The 25,701-nt window shown below is 42.7% G+C and overlaps 1 protein-coding gene across 4 annotated transcripts in view; it reads left to right on the top strand.

Moving 5' to 3' along the window:
• The window catches only part of REC114 (REC114 meiotic recombination protein), a 170,739-nt gene that overhangs the window by 30,156 nt on the left and 114,882 nt on the right, over window positions 1–25,701 (top strand). For 2 of the 4 annotated variants that reach the window (XM_047797324.1, XM_047797322.1), the window contains exon 2: window positions 4,393–4,450. The exons of the other annotated variants lie outside the window; for them this stretch is intronic. The gene's annotated coding sequence lies outside the window, so the exon portion shown is untranslated. The remainder of the gene's footprint in view (window positions 1–4,392; window positions 4,451–25,701) is intronic. 4 annotated transcript variants of the gene reach the window in all.

Genomic DNA, 25,701 nt, shown 5'->3' with positions numbered 1-25,701 from the left:
TGGGCTGATAGATGACAGAAGAGTTCAGAGTTCCCTGATGGCTCAGCAGGTTAAGGATCCAGTGCTGTCACTGCTGTGGCTCAGGTCATTGTTGTGGTGCAGGTTTGATTCCTGGCCTAGGGACTTCTTTATGCTGCAGGTGCGGCCAAAAAATACCCAGAAGTGTTCCTAAGAATTTATGGGCTGACCCCCATGGTAGATCTTTTCCATATAATTTTAAAAATTAGGAGATTGATAATTCCAGAACCCCCCCCCAAAAAAAAGTATATTAAATAGTTCAACAAACATCTGTGTACCTACCACTCAGCTTGGCAGGTCTTACCATTTTGCCATCATTGCCTCAGACCTTTTTAATAAATTGAAATAAAATATGATGGATACAGCTGAAGTCTTAATGAATGATCTGCAATTCCCTTCTCCTCCGTTTCTCCTCAGAGGCAACCACTAGCCTAAAATTGATGTTCATCATTCCTGTGAACTAAACTATATAGTGTGTATCTGTAAATGATAATTAGCACTGGCTTGCATAATTTTAAACTTTATATAAGCGCTAAGTATCCTTTGGCAATTTGCCTTTTTTTTTTTTTTTTTCTTCTGTCTTTTCTAGGGCTGCATATGGAGGTTCCCAGGCTAGGGGTTGAATCGGAGCTATAGCCGCCGGCCTACGCCAGAACCACCGCAACGCAGGATCCGAGCCGCATCTGTGACCTACACCACACGTCACAGCAACACCGGATCCTTAACCCACTGAGCAAGGCCAGGGATTGAACCCGCAACCTCATGGTTCCTAGTCAGATTCGTTAACCACTGCGCCACGACGGGAACTCTCGAGCGAGTCTCTCCTTCAAATTTTTCTTGGCTGCTTTTTATCCTTCACTATTCCAAATAAATACTAAGATTAGATTGTTCAGTTCCACTAAAAACCTTATTAGGATTTTGCCTGAAAAGACGTTGATTGTAGGTATTAATTTAGGGATAATTCCCATGTTTACAATTTTGGGTTTTCCTAAATGTATATATTCTGTATAGCTCCATTTATCTGTACTTATTTAGATCTGTTTTAAAATCTTTCAATAGTGGCTTATAATTTTCTCCATTAAAGATCTTGAATGTTTTGGTTAGGTTTATTCTTAGTTAAATATTAGTTTTGTTTTTTGTTTTGCTATTTTATTATAATTTTAAATTATGTAATTATTAATGCTACTGTGTATGAGTGAAACAAATATTTGAGTATTTTCATTTTCCTCTATTCTTAGTTCTAATAATTTAACTGTGGATTCTCTTGGATTTTTCTATGCAAATAATTTTCTAATGCAAATTTCTCTGTAAATGATGGTTTTGCTTTTTATTTTTAATACATTTTTGACAGCTCTGTACATAATTGCCTTATGCTTTATTAGAGGTATATTTTTTTCTTTCCAACATCTTTTTCTTTTAATTCCACACTAGCTAGGTGGTACTTCATATTACCTTATTGAAAAGAAGGCATCCTGGAGTTCCTGTCGTGGAACCCGACTAGGAAACATGAGGAGGTTGAGGGTTCGATCCCTAGCCTCGCTCAGTGGGCTAAAGGATCCGGCATTGCCAAGAGCTGTGGTGTAGGTCCCAGACGTGGCTTGGATGCCACATTGCTGTGGCTGTGGTGTAGGCCGGCAGCTAGAGTTCCAATTAGATCCATAGCCTGGGAACCTCCATATGCCGCCGTGCATGTGGCCCTAAAAAGCAAACAAAAACAAAAACAAAAAGGCATCCTTGTCTTATTCCTAGCTTTATAGGGAATTCTTCAAACACGTTTTCTGTAGCGTTTCAAATGTGGCATGTGGAAGTTCCCAGGCTAGTTGATGAATTGGAGATGTAGCTGCCTGCCTACACCACAGCCACAGCCACAGCCACGCCAGGTCCAAGCTGCATCTGCAACCTACACTACAGCTCGTAGCAACACTGGATCCTTAACCCACTGAGCAGGACCAGGGATCAAACTCAAGTCCTTATGGATACTAGTTGGGTTCATTACCACTGAGCCACAATGGGAACTCCTGCTTTCCTTCCTTCCTTTTTTTTTTCTTTCTCTATTTCTTTCTTTCTTTTCTTTCTAAATCAAGAAAAGGTGTTGAATCAACTGCTTTTTCTTCAATCTCTTAAAAAGGTCATGTGAATGTTCTCCTTTAATGTGTTGATGGTTCTGAGTTTCAGAGTTTCATCATGGGCTTGTATGCAGGCTAGGTTCATCTAGAGAGGATGCTGAAGGATGAGAACCACCACTATCAGAACAGGGTGTATTTTTCCTTGGTCCAGTTGCAGTTAGAATTCACGTTGATCTTGATCAGGCCCCACTGAGGAAGTGTCCTTGGGCTCTACAGCTGCTTCTCTGATGAGCCATTTCCCCCCTCGTGCAGAGGGTGGGGAATTTCTCTGAGGAACATTCATGCAAGCAGGAGACCCTCATCCGGGGGCCCTTCTACAAGTGGAAGGCCCCACGTGTCATGGGAGGCGTGCACTTAAGAGACAGCAGGGCAAACCGAGTTGGAGGAAGGTTGGAGTGGTCACCCTTGGGATCCAAGTATGGCCCGACAGTGAGGAAAAAGGAGCACTGGGGTAGAGGCAGTGAGCATTTTCCTTATATGTTAAAAGGTCAGAGTGCTCAGGGACTGATACATTATCGGCTGTGAAAATAATTAAATGTGAAAATTCCTGCATCTGAGGGTCATGACTCTCAATTATATCTATCATAAGGGCAAATAGCAAAGGTACTTTTGTTTCCTTCATTCACCTAGATCAGAGCCTGCTACACAAAAGGCATTCCACCTTGCCAAAGTCTGTTAAGTGAATGTTTGTTGACAATTGCATAAAACCCAGGCACAAAGCAATCAGTACAGGGCCTGGCACACCGGGTTGCAGAAGCCATTCTGGCAACTCTGGGCACTGGTTGGAGATACAAGGTGAGTAGAGGCCCTCTTCAGCCCTTCCAGTCAAGTCTTAGACAGTGTCTCCCTGACCAAGCCCAGGAAGAGAGAGCACGGTAAAAGGGCAGCCCCAGCCTCTCTCCCCTACCCTGGCTTCCCTCTGCACACCTGCTAAAGTGCAGCAGAGCCAGACAAAAGAAAGAGCGACAGGAGGGTGTCAGTTCCCAGAACCTGCTCTCCTTGGCCTGGCTTCCCCCAGCTCATCCTTATTTGTTTCTGTTTCACTAAAAGAATGAGATGCCTATGAGCATGTGGCCCGCTTTTCTCCTATCTCAGGAGCTGTCAGCTCACCTGTTAGAACTTGTTCTTGCAAAACCATCAAGGGTTAGAAAATGCCATGGTTGGTCCCCTTCCCCTGATACCTCCACCAGAACCACAGGGCACGCGTGGATCACGTCTTTCCCTCCGTCCCCTCCTATTACCCATCTCCTGTCCTCTGCATGTCCCTGCTGGGGATCATTGGCCTCTCAACTTCCATTCTACCTTCTAGTTAGAGAGGTGAAAAAGCTAAAAGCCTATCTTTCTTAGACTCCTTTGCAGCCAAGCTCCTGGATTCAGAGTGGCTCTTGCCAATAAATGCACTCAAATTACATTTGGAAATAAGAAGTGAGAGGGAGGCTGTCTTACTGCTGCTGATGGTGGGCAAGGTGAAGAGTGTTTAAAGGCTGTGGCATCCTCTAGGTTCAGAGTTCCAGGGTCAAGTTCCAGCTTGGTGGGATTAAAGTCCAATTGTGGTGTCTGCAGAGGCAGCAGCAATAGCCGGCTCCTGGTTGCTGCTGTGGTGTGTTCGTTTATTCAACAGTCTGGTGGCAGAACCTGGACTTCCACACCACAAGTCTCTTTCCAAAACATACTTAATTCCTTGTATTAAATCTCTCTCTGCACAAAATACTTAGGGTGATCTTTGTTTATTGCGCTGAACTGATCGATGGATTTATCCTCTGCTAGATCCTCTAAGTACAGGCAGACCTCAGGATACCATGGGTTCTGTTCCAGACCACTGCAAATAAAGCAAATATGATAAAGTGAGTCATGCAATCTTTTTGGTTCCCCAGTGCCCATAAGAGTGCTGTTAATACTACATTGTAGTCTATTGTGTGCAATAGCATTATGTCTGAAAACAATGTACATACCTTAATTGAAAAATCTATATTGCTAAAAATGCTAACCACCATCTGAGCCTTCACAGAGTCATAACCTTTTCACAAAGAAACCTCAGAGACCACTGATCTCTGAGGTTGATATAATAATAATGAAAAGTTTGAAATATTGAATTACCAAAATGTGACACAGAGGACACAATGTGAGCAAATGCTATCGGAAGAATGATCCTGATACACTCACTTGATTCAGGGTTACCACAAACCAAATTGTTAGAAACTCAGTATCTTGCAAAGCGCAATAAAGTGCTTTTTTTTTTATTTTTCAGGCAAGGCTTTATTGGGACTTGACAAGTAACAGGTGCCCTTGCTGGTTCTCCAAGGAGGGTGAGCTGGTTCCTTAAATGGGGTGAAGATGGGGGTGGATCAGGGGTCTGTCAGAGGGGCGGGTTAGTTGGTCTGCTCACCCCCTTTTTGCTGCTGCGTACAGGCACAGTTCCCTGTTTTTGCTCCTGGCACTTCAGAATGGTTGTGTGGCCTTTTTGTTAGTTTATTGTTTATAATTGCCCCAACTGCAGCATGCATGCAGTCATTTTTAACTTTCTTTGTATTTTGTGGCTCAAGGAGGTATTTGTCCAGGTGCAAGTGCTCTGATAGAGGGTTCCTGTTCCAGCTTGAAAAATAAATGGTTGTAGATCCCGTAGGCATATTCCAACCTGGAGTTTACAGTCTCATGATCTAATTTGACAGCATCACTGTGTTATCTACATAGTAAGAACAAGAATTTCAGAGTAGTGTAAATGATACAAAAAAAGGTGATAGAATTGGGCCGGTCCCCAGCATGTAGAAGCGTCACAGGCTGATTTCCTGTCTGTGTGGACACCACTCTCCTCTCTGCCACGTGCTCACTAACCCACAAGCTCTGAACCCCTGTCCTTTGGGGAGTTTATGGATGCTTTAGTACATAGGCACAATGGATTAAACCATTGGCCACTGGTGACTGAGTCAACCTCCAGGGCCTCTCCCCTCCCTAGAGGTCAGAGAGAGGTAGGACTGAGATTTCCACCTAATCACATGGTTAGTTCTCCAGGCAACTAGTTCCCAACCTTAAGTTCAGTCCAAAAATCAAGAGAAATAATTTGTAATAACCTAGATGGGAAAAAAAGAAAGGATATAGTTATATGTACAACTGAGTCACTTTGCTGTACACCTACAACTAATACAACATTGCAAATCATCTATACTACAATAAAATTAAATTTAAAATGTAACAATTTAAAACATCAAGAGACACGTTTATCACTTTCATCACAGGAAAGTGCAAGGGTTTTCAGGAGCTCTGTACTGGAAATGATGAATACTAAATACATAGTTCTTATTAAAAATCACAGCACCACGTGTAGATTTTTGCTTGAATCCGTCATTATTCCAATGACCAAAAAAATATTAAGTTTATTTTCAGAGTTCCCATTGTGACTCAGTGGGTTAAGAACCCAACATAGTATCTGTGAGGATGCAGGTTCGATCCCTGGCTTCACTCAGTGGGTTAAGGATCCAGAGTTGTCATGACCTGTGGTGTAGGTCACACAAGCAGCTTGGATTCTGCATTGCCATGGCTGGGGGTAGGTGGGCAGCTGAAGCTGTGATTTGACCCCTAGCCTGGGAACTTCCATATGCCAAGCGTGAAGCCCCGAAAAGAAAAAAGTTTTATTTTCATTGTCTTGAATATGGAGTCTAGATCTTCCACTTTGAAGCAAAACCTGGACTCTTGACTCTGGAACCCCAATTTCTTTAGCAAGTTTCTCTGTTCTTTGGTGTGTGTGTGGTGTGTTTGCTTTCTAGCACCACACCCAAGACATATGGAGGTTCCCAGGCTAGGGGTCCAATCAGAGCTGTAGCTGCTGGCCTACACCACAGCCATAGCAAAGCAGGATCCGAGCAGAGTCTGTGACCTACACCACAGCTCATGGCAACGAGGGATCCTTAACCCACTGAGCGAGGCCAGGGATTGAACCCGCAACCTCATGGTTCCTAGTCAGATTCGTTTCCACTGTGCCACAACAGGAACTCCAGTAAGTTTCTCTTTGGAATCAATCCCAGGATAAGGGTTATCCACAAACTCTTTGATCAGAGTTTGTAATTGGGAGGAAGTGCAGCTGGTTCAACATCATCTTTGTCCTCTAGTTGGAAACTTCTTTGCAGGGCGAGCTTGGTCTTGGCTTGAGTCTAAGATTTCCTCAGATCTTTCCAGGGATCAGTGCCTGGCTCTTCAATTCTGAAACTATATCTGGATTCCAGACTGTTTAGTGTTGACTTCCAAAGCAAGTTGTTTGGCAGCATAGCCTGGGTAAGTTTTTTGGTTGAATGTATTGATGAGAATTTGCAATTGCTCTTTGGTGAATTTGGTGCAGCTGCGCCTACAACTTGTTGCCATTGTCTTAATTGGAGGATTTTCTGGGACCATGTTGGACATAAATGCCTGTATGTAACATTTTGCTCAGAAGAGAGTTGATTTCTTTCTTTCTTCTTCTTTTTTTTTTTTTTTTGGTCTTTTTGCCTTTTCTAGGGTCGATTCCCGTGGCATATGGAGGTTCCCAGGCTAGGGGGTCTAATCAGAACTGTAGCTGCCGGCCTACACCAGAGCCACAGCAATGCAGGATCCGAGCCACGTCTGGGACCTACACCACAGGTCATGGCAATGCCAGATCCTTAACCCACTAAGCAAGGCCAGGGATCGAACCCGCAACCTCATGGTTCCCAGTTGGATTTGTTAACCACTGAGCCATGACAGGAACTCCAGGAGAGAGTTGATTTCAGTTCAGTTCAACTGTACTGACCTCCACTGTGTGCCCAGTCCATTTTCTTGGATCTTGTCTTCAGGAAGTTTCCAGTCTGTCTAGAACAGCAATAGACTCATGCAAAGGGGTTTGTAAATACCTGCTTTTTTGTTGTGTTTTTGTTGTTGTTCATGGCCACATCTGTGGCATATGGAAGTTCTGGGCTGGGGATTCAATCTGAGCCACAGCTGTGACCTATGTCGCAGCGGTGGCAATACCAGACCCCCTAACCCACTGCACTGGCCAATGATCAAACTGCACCTCCGCAGCAACCTGAGCTGGGGCAATCAGACCCATTGCGACCCACCGCACTGCAGCAGGAACTCCAATAGCTGCTATTTGTTGAGCAACCACCAAGCAGAAGGTACCATTGGGGCTTTTCATACACTGTCTTTATTTCTTATCACAACCTGTGACAGAAGTGTATCAGGAGTGCTTTTGGCCATGACGTTAGAAAACCTTACCACTTACTCGACAAGTAAGCAATTTAATTTTTTCCCCCATAAGTAGGTATTCAGATTAGAAAATTCAGGATTGTATGGCTGGTCAAGGTCATTGCGAAGAACTCGGTTTCTTCTCTCTACCTCTTTCTCCACCACTAGTGTGATTTTCTTCTTTGAATAGAATAGATGTTGCCCCTCCAGATACCCCATCAACATACAAGGCAGAAAAAAAAAAAAAAGAGCATTGAGGGAGGAAAAAAGTAAAGGGTAAAATAAATAGCCTCCTCCTTGTCAAGTATTGCCTTTTATTCTGGAAGAGAAGGCCTCCCTGGGGTCTTCTGCCTGCATCTCATCAGCTAGAACTGGGTCATGTCCTGGCCACCTCTGTCTGAAAAAGAAATGAAAATGTAAGTATTCACTTACCAGCCTCTGTTGTAGAAGGCAGAAGGTAATATGGTTGAAATGAATGCTGAGTCAGCTAATCTATGACACATGTCAGGGCAGGTGTTAACCCTAATTTTGCAGGTGAGGAAACTAAGGCTGAAAGAAATCACATGATAAGCCTGAGTTAACTAAGGGAATGTGGACCACAGACCCTTTGTCAGTCTGCCCTGCAGAGAATTTGTGCATTGCCCAGGGAGAGGTGAAGGAGCATCTTTCATCAGTGTCCACCTCCACCTCCTTGGCTTCAGTGTCTTCTGCAGGCATCCCCAGACCTTGGACAGGAAATGTAGACTTGTAGAATTCTTGAGGCCACCGAATATCTCTTGAGAAACTGATCTTTCTGATGCAGGATCATTGCCATGGGGATGAACAGACCCCTGTGAGAAGAGAGGACTTAGGGAAGTTTTCACAGCAAGTACTGCCAACATATCAAGGCCACTTGCCAGCAACTTTGTGTTGCACCAGCAGGAAGCATCAGGGTGAACAGAGAATCATGCTTGTTGTTGAGTTGGTATAGAGGTAGGTTATAGCATTTGAGAAAGCTTAAAAGAGCAATGGTGAAGAGGTAAATGGCTTGGGAAGGTAGAGGTGGAGGAATAGTCTTTGTCCCTGTTGGGCTGGCTTAGACCCGAGGGGAGAGTGGACTTGTGGACAGACCTGGGGTAAACAGTGGTGTCAAAGAGGATCACTGAGATGGTTTTGAGGCAGTAGTTGTTGTGAATGGTCTACTACAAGACCTGTGAAGATAACTGTAAATTTTTGAGAGATGTAAAGAAGGCTTAAATAGAGAGGTATGCCATGTTCCCTGACTGGAAGCCAATATTGTAAACATAGAAATTCTCCTTAAATTGATTGGTAGATCCAGTGCAATCCCAATGAAATTCACAAGATGCTTTTATGGAATATGACGTGCTGATTCTAAAATTTATATGGAAGTATAAAATGTAAAAATTATCCAAGACATTCTTGTAAAGGAACAAGAGAGCTTGCTCTAACAGATATCAAGACTTACTATGAAGTTAAAGAAATTAAGACAATGTGGTGTTGGTGTGAAGATGGCAAATTGAGCCAATGGAGGAGAATACAGAATTCAGAAATGTAGTTTTTGCATACATAGACACTTCCATGAGAAAAACAAGATTACTGGGGGAAAGATAGAATAAGAGCTGATCATACAATTGGGTATTCATGTGGGAGAAAAATCTGACCTTTATCCCCGCATCATCTACAAAAAAAAAAATTTGGATGGATTTGAAAATTCTAGATAGATTGAAGTCCTAAAAATTAAAGAATAACCAAATCTTTAAAAGATAGAATTGGAGAATACCTTTGTGACCTTAGGGTAGGAAAAAATTCATAAGACACACAAAATGTACCAACTATAAAAGAGGAAATTGTTCTACACTAAAGACCATTGAGGAGTTCTCTTGTGATGCAGTGGGTTAGGGATCTGGCATTGTCACTGCAGTGGCTTGGGTTGCTACTGTGGCATGGGTTCAATACCTTGCCCAGAAACTTCCATGTGTCAAGAGCATGACAAAAAAAAAAAAAAAAGACCATTGCTTATCAAAAAAAAAACTATTAAGAGAGTGAAAAAACAAGACACAAAGTAGGGGGAGATATTTTACACACTTACTACTGTCAATAAAAAAACACCTACTAATCGATAAGAAAAAGACAACATACTTTTTAAAAAATGGTGAAGTATTCTAATAGACACAACATGACAAGTCAAGATAGTGAATATAGGAGTTCCCGTCGTAGCACAGTGGTTAACGAATCCGACTAGGAACCATGAGGTTGCGGGTTCGGTCCCTGCCCTTGCTCAGTGGGTTAACGATCCGGCGTTGCCGTGAGCTGTGGTGTAGGTTGCAGACGTGGCTCGGATCCAGCGTTGCTGTGGCTCTGGCGTAGGCTGGTGGCTGTAGCTCCAATTCGACCCCTAGCCTGGAAACCTCCATATGCCACGGGAGCGGCCCAAGAAATGGCAAAAAGACAAAAAAAAAAAAAAAGATAGTGAATATATATAAGGAAAGGGATTCAGCATCTTAGTAATGAAGGAAATGCAAATTAAATCCACAATGAGATTCTATTACATACACATCAGATGAGTTAAAAAATTTCTGAAGTCTGGCATCACTAGGTGTTGTCTAGCATGTAGGGCAAGGGGAACCCTCTTACACTGTTGATGGGAGTGTAATTTGGCACAACTACTCAGGAAAACTGGCATTTTTGAATAAAGTTGAATATTTGCTAACCCTATGACTCAGAAATTCCTAAATAAGAACGTACATGGGCAAGAATGTTCATAGCAGCATTGCTGGCAAAAGCAACAAACTGGAAATGACCCACATGTCCATCAACAGTAGAATGGATAAACTGTGGTATAGTCACACAATTGAATATTATACAGCAACAAAAATGGACTCAGCTACATTCACCAACATAGATGAATCTCACAAACACAACTTTGACTGAAAGGAGCCAAAAACAATGGAATAAACACCACATGATTCTGTCCATGACATTTAGAGACCAGCAAAATTAACTACCTCATCTAGACTTGCATACTTAGGTAGGATGTGATTACTGTACATATCGGGATGGTGAACATCTCTTGGGGAAGAGGAGGGTTGTGATCAGAAAGGGGCACATGGAGGTATTTCGGTGGTGCTAGAAATATTCCTTTTTCTGACTTGTGTTGATTATCTGGGTGGTCACAAGAATGATTAACCTCTGCTTTCATGTTCTAGGTACTTCCCTGGGTATTACATTTCAGAATTACGTTTGGAAGGGACTTTAAGAGACCTTCTAATTTAGGCCCACCGCAATGAGCAGATAAGATGTCTTTCATCCCCAATTTCGGATGAGGCAACTAAATCTGAGAGTTTTAAATTTCTCATACAAGGTCATCATTGGAACCATCAGAACCAGGACTAGAACCCAGACCTCATGCTTCCCGCATAAAAACTCTTTTCAATCTGCTTTACGTTGCTCTCAGCCTAAACATTGGTATTTTGGTTAGGAAGGGTTAGGGACACAGCTGAGGGAAGAGCATTTCTGGGTGAGCTGGGTCATCACTAGGGCAGGTAAAAAAAAAAATCCTTGTCTTTTCCCTAGGGTCTCAGGCCCATGCTGATGGTCTAGGCAGTATTAGGACCTGGAACTGGAAACTTGATCCTGATATTCTTTAGGACTGCGTTCCTCTCATTTCCTTGCTTTGCTCCGCATTCCATGGAAGGCCCTTTTGGACTTAAAAGTCCTGGCTGGTGTGATCAGCCCTCGTGACTTGTATGTTTTATTACCTCTCACTCAAGAAGAGAATTATCTAAAAGTTACAGAGTATAAGCTCTGAGAGAACAGGAACCTTATTGGTCTTGTCCATGAAGCACTATACTCCCAGTGTCTAGCACAGGGGGTGGCACAAAGAAAGAGCTCAAGCAATACTGATTGGTCTTTTGTTGAATGAGGGTTGGGTGGTCATTAAGTGAATGATGAGCCTAGGAGGGCTGTTGGCCAAGGAGCTGACAGTGAAATGGGGGTGGGTAAGTCCTGTTCCTCACCCAAGACTGTCCATGATCAGTATACAGACTTTGTAAGCCATCAATGCTTGGGGAAGGGAGAGATAAATGTGTGCTCTCTGGTCCAAGAAATCACAATGGAACTGAACTTTGAATGATAAGTGGAAAAAGAACAGACGATATCACAGCATGGTTAACAGCAGCAATGTGGGCAAACACCAACCAGTTTTGCAAACAATGATCCGTTTGCCCTCGGTAAATCATTCAGGTTGGAGAGTATCAGCTCAGTCAGTGTGTCTCCTTGCCCTTTCTGATGTGGCATTTGGTGAGCTTCGTCCCAGGGCTCTCCCTCATCACAGCAGAGGCTCCTCCAGGGCGAGGTCATGCCTCCTCCGTGGGGCCCAGCCCAGGGAGCTGCACTCAGTGGCTTTGCTGAATTCCCTCCCTTTGATCATCAAATTCTGTGTCAGCAGTGTTCTTCCCCATGACCACCTGGGTTTCAGATGATAGTTCTCCCAGATGTCCTGGTTTGCATTTTTTTTTTCTTTTTACAAGTTGAAGTACACTATTCCATCCTGGTTATCCCAGAGGCCCCACTTCTTGTGCATATGGTCCCCCTGGCCCCCTGTATTTTCAGCAACCAATGTAATTAATACACTACCTAATTTGTTTTCCTGGAACTGTGATTATGCTCAAGGTATCTCAAAGCTTTTTACGGTAATTACTGGGGAAAAGCTTGGAGCGTAGGAACCGTGCATGTGGCGTGAGCTATAATCTGGCCCTTGGACACTTAGATATTAAAATCTCTCCGACTGTGTCTGCCTTCATTTGCATTTCCAAATTTTTAGGTTAGAGGGCCTTTCAGTTGATTGAATAATGGGTTAATGGCATCCTCGCTCTAATTAAATCCAGATCATCTCTTTGTGAAAGAGCACACTTGATAGTCTCTATCTGGATCCTTCTAATTGCATTCTGAGAGGGTGTCATGGGGGCTTTGAAGAAGTGACTGTCCTGTGCGAGGATAAAAACTCTGTAACAAGAGGGAGAGGAACAGGTCCAGGAACACTCAGAGGCCTCTCTAATGCTGTTTATTTGGCTGCTGTAACATCAGATTCAGGAAAGCAGAGATCTGCTCTCTCTTGTGGATTCCCGTATATTCTGTGCCTGAAAAAATGGCTGTCACTGTTCTCCATGCTGGTCCCTGATGCTCAATAACTAGCTGTTTTACAAAGGAATGAATGTGAGAATGAAGATCAGTATGACAATCCAGTGGAGTAATCTGGATGGTCTCTTGGATAGCGTTTTAATTAGGGTAAATTGAATCTAGAGCATGAGAAGGTTCTGGACACAGGAGAAGCTTGGCTTGAACAGTTCCCATATCTCTCCAAATATATGCTCCCATAATGAGCATTCCCCCTGGGTCCAGGGAGGCTGTCTTCTCAACGAACTCTTGCCTTTCTAGTAGAGATCTCATTTCTTCCCTTTTTTTTTTTTTTTTTGTCTTTTTAGGGCTGCACCTGCAGCATAATGGAGGTTCCCCGGCTAGGGGTTGAATTGAAGCTGCAGCTGCCAGCCTACACCACAGCCACAGCAATGCCTGACCCCAGCCGTGTCTGCGACCTACACCACAGCTCATGGAAACACCGGACCCATAACCCACTGAGCGAGGCCAGGGATCAAACCTGTTTCCTTATGGATACTAGCTGAGTTCATTACCACTGAGCCACAATGGGAACTCCAATAGCTATCTCATTTCTATGCCAGTTATTCCATGTGTCAAAAACTTACATAAAACCTCTCCTGCTACCAATTCTAGGTAATCTTAAAAATACTGCTCCTTCTAGCCATGCACCTCTATGTTTAACTCTAATCCTTTTTTCCCCCCGCTTAACTCTAATAATCTTTGCCTGCAGAGAAAGACTCTGAGCTATGGTGGGGACAGTATTCTGGGTATGTCCACTATTAACACTTAGACAGAGAGAAATAACCATTTTAAAAAAATGTACAGTCAAGATTACAAGAAGGAAAAGTGAATTTTTCATTAACTATTAGAGGAATTCAAATTAAAACCATAATGAGATACCATTTCACAGCCACTAAGATGACTATTAAAAAAACAAACACAAAATAACAAGGGTTGGTAAGGATGTAGAGAAATCTGTACTCTTACACATTACTGGTGAGTACGTAAAATAGTCCGGCCACTGTGGAAAATTTTGGCAGTTCCCTAAAAAGTTAAACATAGAATTATTATAGGACCCAGCAATTCCACCCAAGAGATTTGAAAAACACATGTTCAAACAAAAACTTACAAATGAAAACTTGTACATGAATGTTCATAAGAGCGTTATTCACAGTAGTAAAAAGACTACTCGAATGTTCATCAGTTCATGAATGGATCAAGAAAGAAGAGTCATACAATGGAATATTGATATACTTAGGCTGCTTTTCCCTCTACAAAATTTGATGATCAGGTGCACTGCATAGAGCTCTGTCTGTTAGAAGGTTCATGGCCTTGAGTGGAGCTGTAGTAGGTCCACAGCAACAAATCAAGGCATGCCATTCATGAACCAGACCAAGCTTTTTTTTTTTTCTTTTTTTGCATTAGCTGGGTCATCCAGAACTCCCCCCAAGTCTTAGGTCTGAGCTGAGGGAGAGGTATTCATACCACAGAGGGAGGGGCATGGGGATTTGGAACTCCTGATAGTGTAAGTTATTTGAATTCTCCAGGTTGTTTTGAGCTCAGTTCTACCATATGATTGATTGCTGCTGTGCCTCTCAAGCTTATGACTTAGTGGAAGTGACAGGATCTGACTTAGGAAGGTCACTTCCACTTACACAGTCACCTGATGCCCCATGGTCATACTCTCAGTTTCTACCAGAGCTCAATGGCATGCCAGGAGCTGCAGTTGGAATGATGGATCTCTCTTTGCTGAAGACAGCATAGCTTGCTCCAGAACCTCCAGGGTCTGTGCTAACAAAACTTGCCAGAGACTCCACATAGCACCTGTATCTACATCTAGCCCCACTGCCTCTGCTGAGTTATAGGACCCCAGAGTCTTTTGCAGCACCTGCTGATGAGCCCTTCCTGATTCTAGGCCCCCCCTCAAAACCCACAGCCTTCTGATTCATCTGATAAATGGGATTGAATGATATTCCCAATCATGATACATGCTGCCTCTAAAATCCAAAGAGGCCTACCAGGCACTATGCCCCCTTTTGAATGCTAGGTGGGGTACGAGATGCAATGGTCTCCTTGTTACTTTGGAGGGGGACATTCCAGCATGCCCCAGACTATGACACCTGAGCACTTCACAGTGTGGTAGGCCCCCTATTGGTAGGATTTATTTCCCACCTTCTGGCACTCAGGGGTCTTACTAGGGCTTCTAGAATACCTATCCTTCCCACTCACTAGCTCTGATTAATGTGATTTCATCCATAGAGTGGACTACCATGAAGTACAATGTTAAGATGCTCTAGCTCCCTTTGGATTACATTGTGACAGAGAATAGGAGAGTGAATCTAGCTCTGGGGCGAGACTATGAATGTGTACTGCTCTCTGCCTTAGGTAAAGACAAACTGCTGTTGAGCCACTTTCCAGATGGAGATTAAAATAACACCTTCACCAGCTCGATAGATGTATGCCAAATACCATAGGCTGTGTTGATCTTTTCAGTAAAGATACCATATCTGGCACCACAGCTGGTCCTGGGATTACAATTTGTTTGGGTTCATGGTGATCATTGTTTGTCTTGATTCATGTGATTTTTTTAGGTCCTTTGGAGGGGCACTCTTCTTCGCTCCTCTACTCAGGATGCAGTGTTCCTTCTGATTTAATATCTTGGTTGGGGGCCGTAGTTTAAGCTTTCCATAACATAATGACTCTCTCCCCACAGGCCAGGGAACCAGCTGCTAAGTAGATCTATCTCAATTATGCCATCAGAGACTAGGAAAACGGACCTGGACTGGGGTAACACCTGGCCTTCACATACCCCATCCCTAAGCACGGGTTTCATGATGGCATTTTGGGGTTTCCATATCCAACAGCCTTCAAATATCTCCATATTCTCCTGCACTCAGTGTGCAGTTACACTAGTAAATGATTGTAGGTCCTTTTGGAAGAAGGATTGGGAGACTGTCTGTTTCATACATTTGATGTGACCTTGCAGTGTTCTTCTTGGTGGGAGGGGGCTCAGTCTCTTCAATCCAGTGCTCTAAAAACTGGCTCAGGTTTGGAAAACCAGTGAGAAATCATGGTATTTTTCCATTGCAATCAACCTGCTGCTCATCTTCTTTTGATCTCTTTTGGTCATAGTGGTTAAGCAGCATCTTCATTGACCATCCACTTTCTCCCCCTTAGAAGCATCGTTGCCTATTAGCCATTGCCCTGATACCCCTGGATCAAGGCCCTTGATTTCCATTTGGCCTTGATGTTCATTATGGTAATTATACCTACATTGTGTCTGAAGTTAAGTGCTGCCTCCTGACCTCTCTATTCCAGAATTCTATCATCTCGCTGACTCTAGGGACACTAGTTCTCCACCAGCATCTCTTACCATCAACTCTGGTCTACAAAAGACAGCACTGAGCCCCCTCTCTGGCATATCCTTGTTGCCCTAATGAAGGAAGTGTCTTCTGGGCCTTCCCAGGGAACACAGTCATCTGGAGAGCTCTCTGATATTACATAATAAATCCATTCTAACGTGCTTATCTCTTTGAGGTTTTTGACCTGCTCCTTAACACTCTACTAAGGCATCTCTGCCTTATTTCCTATAGACCATCGTTGCTTCCAAGCTTCAAGGTGCCCGCCATTCCGGCAGCAAATTAGCACCAGCTCCAGGCATCCTTGCCATGATATTAAATTCAAAGTAGCAGGAATGTCTACACACCTTCATCATCCATCCCAGCCTTATAGTCAAGCCCCTTCTGTCCAGCAATCTTGAGATCCATCCCAAATATTTGCCATGTTTTGCAGCTCTTTTATTCCATAGCAGGGACAATACTTCCTCACTAAAGCCATGCTGAAACCTGAGCTCAGTTATCAATCTAGGCGGGGGCAAGCCTAGAATCCAGGCTGCTTTCCTAGAAGTATGGAGGAACCTCTGTTGGCCCAGAGGAGTTCAGGTTCTCAAAGGCATCTACCCAGATATCCCTGATTTCACCTTACCAAGGACCTTGATACAGCATAGAGTTATTAGGGCTGTGAATTCATCTTCCTTTGCCATCACATCTTGGCCTGGTTTTTTGCACAAGCTGTCCTCTCGCTGAAGAAGATGAAGATCACTTTGAACATTGCCATGCAGGCCCTATGGCCTTCACAGTGTGTCTCGATTTGTGAGTAGGCAGCTGTGAGCTTGATCTTTTTTTCCTTGTAGGTTTCAATGGCACTTAACCAACCAACTCTGCTTTCGGTCATAAGAAATGGAAAACCCAATTTGAACAGGCTTGAAAAGTCAAGGGGATTTATGGGCTCACATAACTGAAAAGGACAGAAGAGAGGGGAGCTTTGCAGCTGATTTGGTTTAGAGACTCAGCAGTGCTGTTCCCCTTCAGGGACTGGTTTCCTTCGCTCTTTCTGTTCTTCCTTCCAAAGCTCCAGCTTTCCTCTAGGGCTGGCTCCTTTCATGGTGCCAAAATGGCTACAGGAGTTCTAAGTTGTGCATCTCTTCACTATGATGTTCCAGGGAGAGGACCTCTCTCCTGGCAGCTCTTTCAGAAGAAGAGGAAATTTATTTCTCATATGGCCCATTCAACAGACACTTGAGTCTCCTTGATTGTATTGTGTCATTTCCATTTCTGAATCATTATCCTGATTATCTTGGTATAAGCAGGGCCCACCCAAAGTAGATGGGCTACAATGGGGAGGGGTAGATATATTTTTTTTTTTTTTAAATCTTGGCTGTTGCTAGAGTGCTGGCTAGGCAGCTAACAGATAATGCATTTAGGTGTATTCCAAATTTTTACAATGAACTTGTATTTCTTTGGGAACTTTCAAAATCATAAATGTAAAAATGTTCTTTGATATTCCTAATAACAGTGTTTTATATGTAGCAAAATGTAGCAAACTCCTTTCACTAATCTTTTTCATAGTAATGTGTAAAAAGAAGCCAGGATTCTGAAATCAGCCTTAACTTAATAATACAATTAGGGGTGCTATTCAAAATATTTAATGGGTAGTATGGCAGGAACAATTATCAATCAATCTGAGCAGCCACCCAACCAATCAGAAGGTCATTGGCTCTTACACTGCATCAGTGACCTCGGCCACAATCACAGCCGTTATTCCTTTGCAGGCACCATCAACTCAGGGTACCACATACAGCTGTCCAGTTTACCTTGATCCACCAGTGCAGAGTTCCCCGTAGCCTAGGGATCCTCACTTATACCCAGCCCATCACTATATCTGGCTTGGGGGATCCCCACCACCAGACATACAGCTTCAAGGAAGGTCAGGACAGTCAGTATCAAACACCAAGGGAAGCATGGACTAAAGAGAACAAAAATGAAACTCAGTGAAAGCCTTCCTGGTCCTCTGTTGCATTTAGTGAAAAGAGATGGCATTGGAGTAAAGACAAGCCAGTGTCAGAATGAGTTTTAGCATTTGTAGCTGTGTCATCTCATCATCTTGGGCAAGCTACTTCACTTCACCAAGCTTCAATGTTCACATCTGTAAAATAAGTAAATAAGTAATAGAAGAATTGCCCTTGCCTTTTTTTTTTTTTTTTGACTGTGTTTGCTGCATGCAGACGTTCCCAGACCAGGGAATGAACCAGCACCCCCGCAGTGACATTGCCGCATCTTAACCCACTGAGGCACCAGGAGTTACTTTGAATAAGCACTTCAATAAAATGTTTAGCTCAGTGCTAAACACTTCAGTTAGGCTTTGAGTTAATCGATCATAAATATCTGTTATTACCCTCTTGAGGAGACTGGTTGAAAAATTTCAGACCACCCAGGGGCTTATAAACATCCTTGTAGGAAGATTAGCTCTCTGATTTCTGAAATAAGGAAACTCAGCCACAAGCTTCTCCATCATTTCACCCCCATTTTGGGCTTGAACCGTCCATTCATCCACTCTGCCCTGTCTCTATAAATATAATGGGCTGACAGCCACTAGGGCTGGAAACAGCTCTTCTTGAACTGGAATTTCTGACAGCTAACTTCCACAAGCTGTTCATGGTTATTTCAAGGGACATTTTGCTGTCAATCACTTACCCCTGAAGTGGACTGCACAGGCCTATTCTGCACCCTGGATCATGAAAAGGATGGGAGCAATATTTGCTTCTTGAAATTAGCACACTAGTTCATGACCTATAAAAGGAAGTTGCGAAAAGGACTGTGATGATAAACAAGGAAAGAAAATTGTTCTTACCAAGAACTCCATGTATGTGAAGCATTACATTGCCTTGCAGAATCTTCACGAGAATCCCGGGAGGCAGGTAATAGAGTCTCCTCTTACAGGTAGAGAAACTGAGGCTCCAAAATGCTAATTTGCCCCATCTGATAAAGGGAGGAGCTGGGTTTCAATCCTAGGTGTCTTGAGCTACAAAGTTCTTCCACTATTTCTCAGAGGTGGTGCTGTTGGTATTTGGGGTGAGACAGTCTTCGTAATGTTTAGCAAGTCTGGTCCCAGGGCATTAAGTGTCAAGAGTATGTCCAGGTCATTGTAACAACTAAAACCACCTCCACACATTTCCAACACCCCCCCCTCCCGCGGAGGGGTGGGATATCCCAGGCTGAGAATCACACAGATAGATCTATCCATGTTGAATCCATCTGCAACAGATAGAACTTCCTCCTATTTCAGAGCAGGGTCCTGACAGAGAGTAAGAGGAGGAAGGGAGATTTGCAGATGTAGCTGTGAGGGCTCTCACCTAGTATAGAAAGGCATTTATGAATGTGGGTGTGTGTCTTCCTCCTTAGAGTGAATAACCTTCCTTGATGCATACTGTGTGCATGCAAACCAATGTGCATGTGAATACGTTGTGCCCTTGAGCATGGAGTGTCAAGTCCCAGCCACTGGGGTCCCCTACTTTCTTTCTCCATATTCACTCAGTCTCTTCTGTCCTGGCGAGTCCCCCTCCTAAATACATCTCACACCCATTCCTGCTACACTGCTCTACATCAAACCTCTTCACCTCTCATCTGGACCATTGTGACAGCCTTGCTTCTAATTGCAGATACCACCAATTCATTCTCCATACCTTTGCCAGCTTGATCTTTCTAAAAGGCAAATCAGACCACAGCACTCTCTAGCTCAAAATTCCTCAGTCACTGCCATTGCCTTTGCAGCTTTAGAAGCAGACCCATATCTAAATGAAATCTTCAAGCAGAAGTGCAATGTGTAAAGCTGATAAATGCAGGACTGCTCTGTTGAATTACGTAGACTTGTTAGGTCTTCCATGATCTGCCTACCTACCCAGCAACATCTCTTAATGCTACAGAATGGGTATGGCTTAGTGGCTAAGCCACCAAGGACACTAGAGCCAAACTGCCTGCATTCAAATCACTTGCCACTTAACTAGCTATGCAAACTTGGATATATTAATTTACATCTCTGTCCCTGGGTTTCCTTACTGGTAAAATGGGCTAGTAGAGCTTCATGGAGTTCTTTTAAGAAAAAGACATATGCACTCCTATGTTCATTGAAGTACTATTCACAATAGCCAAGACATGGAAACAACCTAAATGTCCATCAACAGATGAATGGATTAAGAAGATATGGTATATATACACAATGGAATACTGCTCTGCCATAAAAAGAACAAAATAATGCCATTTGCAACAACATGGATAGAACTAGAGACTCTCATACTAAGTGAAGTAAGTCAGAAGGAGAAAGGCAAATACCATAGGATATCACATATGTGGAATCTAATATATGGCACAAATGAGCCTATCTACAGAAAAGAAACAAATTCATGGACTTGGAGAAGAGACCTATGGTTGCCAAGGGGATGGGGGAGAGAGTGGGATGGGAGTTTGGTGTTAGTAGATGCAAACTAATGCATTTGGAATGGATAAGCAATGAGATCCTGCTGTATAGCACAGGGAACTATATCTAGTCTTGTGGAGTGATGGAGAAACATGATGGAAGATAATGCAAGAAAAAGAATGTGTACACACACACACACACACACACACACACACACGTATGTATGACTGGGTCACTTTGTTTTACAGCAGAAATTGAAATAAACTATAATAGAAAAAATTAAAATCTTAAAAAAAAGAATTGCGTTAGTCTGTATCTGAAAAGCACTTTTAGAAGTGCTGGCACATAGTAAGCATGCAGTTAATGTTAACCTCCTTATATCTTACCCAGAGTTGCCCTAAACTTCTGCAAGTTCCCCAAAATGTTCTGCTACCCACTCCATTATTTTGCACATGTGTGGGGGCAGTTGTGCAGGACTTGGCTGTAGGTCCTGGAGTCATGAGGCTATATGCGAGAAGAAGGGATCCTATTGTAAGAACACACATGAACTATATCTAGCATCAAAATTACCCAGAACTCAAGGGGAGTCTAGGCACCAGGGGCTCTAACCGGGTCCCCTCTTCTCTCCAAGAATTGCTTCATTATCTTTCTACTCTGGCTGGCTGGTCCACTCTGGGTTCTCTAAACTCTTAAGGGATTTAGTCTGATTGTCTAAATTCAGCTTGCAGTGTCTTCTAATTGGGTAAAGCCCATCGTGCCCAACTACTTCATAAGACACTGTTTAGCTGCCGGGAGGTCACTTCTTGTCCAATCAGTGACTTTTCTTCTCTGAATCAGGTGCTGAGGATGAGGCAGTGCAGCTGGAAGGGGTGTTCTGATCAGGCTTTCAGCACAAAATCCTACAACCTCCATCAGAACGGCCTCCTTCCTACTTCTCTGCCCAGTTGACTTTCTAATTACCTATCAGGTTTGAACTCAAGGACTGCGTAATTCCCTGGCCTCTCTTCCCTGATTCTCCCAAACAGAATTGTGTGCTGTCTTTATACATGCTAGACTGGGTACCACCCTCCATTGGAGGACCTGTCTTATCAATGTCTGCATTTCTATATGCCTTTTTTAAAAAAGATATAATTGACATACAACATTGTGTTTTTTTAGTTGTATAACATGACTGTCTTTTCACAAGAATTTCTCGTGTATCTCTAGCTCCTAGCACACAGTAAGTGCTTAACTAAAAAATTTTATTAATGAACAAGAGAAATCTGGATGTTTATGCAAAAGAAGGTAAATTTCAGCCCATAACTGTTCTCTTTGCTGACATTGTGTCTTTTCTTTAGAAATAAGACAAGTTGAAATCAGAGAGGAAATAATGAAAAATTGGGAGAAATAGGTATTGTTTCTGTGACATTTTCAAACCCTCCCCTACTACCTGGAGGCACAGTTGCCTCTCCTGTCCACTTTCTCTGCTCCCTCAGATTGGCATGTCCTTCAAGGCTTCTCATGTCCATCCCTTGTCGACTTGATGAACCACTGCCCACCTCTGAATAATCCCTCACATGTTAGCTTCTCCAGGAATTTGTCCTTGACCTCTTCTCCCTCCCAACCTAGCTAGGTCATCCTCCTGTGCTCTGTGCTAAGTTTATGTGGTGCCCTGCTGTTGTTATGGTTATCACATAGGATGGAGATTTACTTCCTTATACATTTGTCTTTTTGCTTAGAAAGGAGCTCCTTGAGGGCAAGGAGGATTTATTCATCTCTATAGCTGCCATGTACCCAGGATAGTCCTTGGAATAGAGTAGGTGCTTACTAAATGTTTATTGAATGGATGGATGAATACAGGGTATGTAGCTATTTTAAAATATCCGAAAATGCCCAAACCTTATAGCTTAATCTTTGAAATGTGATCCCCTCACTAAAGACCTCCTTTTTTTTTTTTTTGTCTTTTTGTTGTTGTTGTTGTTGTTGCTATTTCTTGGGCCGCTCCCGCGGCATATGGAGCTTCCCAGGCTAGGGGTTGAATCGGAGCTGTAGCCACCGGCCTACGCCAGAGCCACAGCAACACGGGATCCGAGCCGTGTCTGCAACCTACACCACAGCTCACGGCAACGCCGGATCGTTAAGCCACTGAGCAAGGGCAGGGACCGAACCCGTAACCTCATGGTTCCTAGTCGGATTCGTTAACCACTGCGCCACGACGGGAACTCCAAGACCTCCTTTTTTCATTGTGCTTGTTTCAAAGTGAAGCTGCTTATTTTCTCTTCTCATAGTTTTCACAATTTCCTTGAACATATTTCAACTGACTAGAGGGAGCGAGGGGAGGGGAAAATATTCGCCAATTCCACCGTAGACAACTGACACACACTATAAAGCTTTTCAGAGTGGTTTTTGTGTATGATTACCTTGCCTAAACAAGGTCTCAGTACTCACGTTCGTGTGATAGGTGAGATTCCTCTATTATCCCTAATTTCTTCGTTCTTCCTCCTTCCTTTGCTATCTTTTTTGTCATTTCTAGGTCTGACAAATGTGCATTATGCAAAATGCCAAGATGTTTCTGCAAGAAGCATTATTTAAAGCAAAAAAAAAAAAAAAAAAGAGCTTCTTTTCAATAGTTGTTAGTTCAAAAACACCGATTCCTCACACCACACATGAAAATAAATTTCAGATATATTATAAAGAAATAAATGTGAAACCAAACTGTAAAACTATGAGAAGGGAAAATAAGTAAATATTATTGTGAGCTTACAAGAAGAGAAGGATTTCTCCCCTTTTTTGGGTTTCTTAAATAAGACATAAAATCACAAGTAATAAAGGAAGAAATAGGTTTGAATTCATTAAAAATAAAAAACTAATTATCATAGGCAAAGTTAGACAACAAAACATTGGGGGGAATATTCAGAACATATTTAACAGATAAAGGATTAGCATCTAGAATGTATGGAGATGGCTATACATCAATAGTAAAAAGACAAACTCAGGAGTTCCCGTCGTGGCGCAGTGGTTAACGAATCCGACTAGGAACCATGAGGTTGCGGGTTCGGTCCCTGCCCTTGCCCAGTGGGTTAATGATCCGGCATTGCCGTGAGCTGTGGTGTAGGTTGCAGACGTGGCTCGGATCCCGCATTGCTGTGGCTCTGGTGTAGGCCGGTGGCTACAGCTCCGATTGGACCCCTAGCCTGGGAAGCTCCATATGCTGCAGGAGCGGCCCAAGAAATACCAAAAAAAAAAAAAAAAAGACAAAAAAATAAATAAATAAAGCATAGATATTCCCTTAAAATATTAATAGTATACAATATAGCAATAACTCAGAAAAGCAATTAAAAGTGTTTTTAGAAAAAAAAAAGAAAAAAAAGACAAACAATAGAAAATGGGCAAAAGATATGAACAAGGAATTCTTATGAGGAAAATAAAATGAGCAGTGATCACATGAAGAGAGGCTTAATTTCACTAGTGGTCAAGGAAATAGATTTCAAAGCAATATGACTATGTTATTTGCAAAAATTAAAATCAGACCACATCGATATTGAAGAAATGGTGGGAAAATGGGAATTTTCAACAGTGTGGGCAAAAATGTAAATTAGTACAACCACATGAGAAGGTAACTTGGCAATTGCTAATAAAATTGGAAATGCAGTTCTCATTGTGGCACAGTGGAAATGAACCCAGCAAGTATCCATAAGGACCCAGGTACGAACCCTGGCCTTGCTCAGCTCAGTGGGTCAAGGATCCGAGTTGCCATGAGCTGTGGTGTAGGTCACAGACACAGCTCAGATCTGGTGTTGCTGTGGTATAGGCCAGCAGCTATAGCTCCCATTACACCCCAACCCTGGGAACTTCCATATGCTGCAGGTGTTGCTCTGAAAAGCAAAATAAAATAAAAAAATTGGAAATGCACACATGACTTGAGCAATTCTATTTTTAGGCTAACACTCTAGAGAATAAATTTTACATGGTCACATAGAAATACATAAAAGAATAAAGCAGGATTTTTTTTGGTAATCATGATAAATTTGGAAACATTTTATGTTGTAGTGTAGATTTACTCCCAAAGTAGAGACCAAGACAAGTCTTGCATGCAAGTTGTTTATTTGGGGATGTGATTCCTGGAAATAGAGGTGGAGGAACTAGGAAGATAAAAGAGGGAAGGAGGAAAAGCCAGTTCAAGACTACGTTACGTATCAACTGGTCTCCAGTGGGGCTCCATCCCTCTAGGGATTTCTTTGGGGACCACGAAATTGTTTGCCCCAGGGAGGATAGAAAATGAGCACATTTATCCATGGGCTTCCAGCTTCATTTGGTCAAGGGTTGACCCATGGGGGTTAGCTCTCTTACTTTTCCAAGTTATACACATGAATGGCTGAGGAGGATCCCAGGGGAACTCTAGATTGTTAGCTTCTTTCATATGCTCTATCTCTTTGCATTTTTGTATTATCTTTTTCAAATTTTTTGTTTTTTTGTCTTTTTAGGGCTGCCCCTGTGGCATATGGAAGTTCCCAAGCTAGGGATCCAATCAGAGCTGTAGCCACTGGACTTCACCATAGCCATGGCAATGCCAGATCCCAGCCACATCTGTGACCTACACCACAGCTCACAGCAATGCCAGATCCTTAACCAACTGAGAGAGGCCGAGGATCAAACCTGCGTGCTCATGGATGCTAGTCAGATTTGTTTCCATTGAGCCATGATGCGAACTCTTTGTCCTACTTACTGAGAGAGTTCCTCAACTTTATTTTTCAACTCCTCTACTTGATTTTATATTTGATCAATATATTTTTTATGTTCTGAAAGCACTCTCTTTAATTGCTTCTTTTCATAACAACCTGTTCTTTTCTTCCATTTTAAAAATTAAACTATAGTTGATTTACAATGTTGTGTTAATTTCTGCTATACAGCAAAGTGATTCCGTTATATATATATATACATTCTTTTTTTTCTTTGGCCATACCCATGGCATGCGGAAGTTCCCAGGCCAAGGGTCGAACCCAAGCCACAACTGTAATCTGAACCACAGTGGTGACAACACCAAGTTCTTAACCAGTAGGCCATCAACGAACTCCTATATATTCTTTTTTATATTCTTTCCATTGTGATTTATCTCAGAATATTGATAGTTCCCTGGGCTATACTATAATACCTTGTTTATCATAACATAATTTATAGATGCAATAGCTTTTCATGTCTCTCTGAAGATTTTAACTAGCATTTTCCTTCTCTCCTCTATGTTATCTCTTTTCACTATGGTCATTTATCCTTTCTTGTAGTCTCTTTTATTGCAGGGATTTTTCTCAAACGTCTGATGATATTCTGGATTTTTATTTAAGAGTGAGTCATTAAAAAGCTGATTACAGGAGTTCCCATTGTGGCTCAGTGGTAACAAACTCGGCTAGTACCCATGAGGACGCAGGTTTGATCCCTGGCTCCGTTCAGTGGGTTAAGGATCCAGTGTTGCCATGAGCTGTGG

This window comes from Phacochoerus africanus, chromosome 9, assembly GCF_016906955.1.
Source record: "Phacochoerus africanus isolate WHEZ1 chromosome 9, ROS_Pafr_v1, whole genome shotgun sequence".
In the NCBI taxonomy this organism is placed as follows: Eukaryota; Metazoa; Chordata; class Mammalia; order Artiodactyla; family Suidae; genus Phacochoerus; species Phacochoerus africanus.
Note: the sequence above shows the minus strand (reverse complement) of the source record. Positions and strands in the feature narration are given on the sequence as shown.